Genomic DNA, 1,241 nt, shown 5'->3' with positions numbered 1-1,241 from the left:
ACACCGGACGTCCGAAGGTGAGGTAGCAACTTTGAGCAAGTTTTTCACAGATCCATCGATCCCCTCTTAATAGTGCGGGATCCCTATACTCAAGAACAAACCATAAATGAAGTCAACATCTTGTATCTCCATTCTTGAGTTATATGCTTCTGTCCCTAGTCATGATCCATGCACACGGTCTTTGGAACATAATCCTGAGATATACTTGATAAACATGATTAGTCCCGAGCATATGTGTTGTCATCAACATCAAAATATGATTAAGGGCATGATTGCACTTTCAATAACAATAGTTGATCACAACCTGTTATGCATGCATCTTCATATTGTTTCTGGGTGATCGTTGGGAGATTTTTTTTGTTTTCTACTACGTTTCCCAACATGACTTCCCTCATGCCTCGTTGCCAAAACCGGTGTTTCCCAACTTGACTTCCCTCATGCCTCGTCGTTGGAGAAACCGGTGTCTAGTCTACGATGCCATCCCGCAGCGCGCCTGGATTCAAGACATAGGGTGCTCTTGGGCCTGCAACCATGGTCAAGCATGTAGACCTTTGGAGGATCCTGTGCACCATCTCGCACAATCTCACACGGACCGAAGCCAGAGAACATCCGCTGGCGATGGACAGACAACGGAGTATATTCCGCTAAGACCAGGTAACGGGCTCTATTCCAGGGATCCACGGACGCTCCCATACTGATAGTTGACATGGAAGAACTAGGCATCGACTAGTGTAAAGCTTTTCCTGTGGTTGGCTGGCCTAGACCGATGTTGTACTGCTGCCTGCTACAGACTGCCGCACAACCTCGAGTGCATCCTGTGTGACCAGGAGGATGAAACAATGCACCAACTCCGTGTCGGCTTGTCGTCTCCCACTCTGTCTGGCACGACATCTTTCATTGGTGTCGCCTCACCGTCCAGCCTCCTGACGGTACGATTGGTCTTATCGACTGGTGGTCCTACACTCTTTGACTTCCCCGACAAGCCATCGCAAGGGACTTGGATCTCTGCTCTCACTGCTTGGGCAATCTGGGAGCGCCAAAACGCCTGCATCTTTGATGGTGTGACCCCCTCTCATACCCACATGTTGCACATTATACAGGAGGAAGCTCGCACCTGGGCCAAAGCAGGTGCTAGAGGGCTTAGCAGCATCGTCCCTGTAACCCGATCCCTCTCGGGGCTAACCATTCCCTTCTCTTGATGCTCACCAACATCCTCATAAGCGCCTTCTAGTGTACACTTT

The sequence above is a fragment of the Triticum dicoccoides genome, chromosome 5B (genome assembly GCF_002162155.2).
Source record: "Triticum dicoccoides isolate Atlit2015 ecotype Zavitan chromosome 5B, WEW_v2.0, whole genome shotgun sequence".
Taxonomy (NCBI): domain Eukaryota; kingdom Viridiplantae; phylum Streptophyta; class Magnoliopsida; order Poales; family Poaceae; genus Triticum; species Triticum dicoccoides.
Note: the sequence above shows the minus strand (reverse complement) of the source record.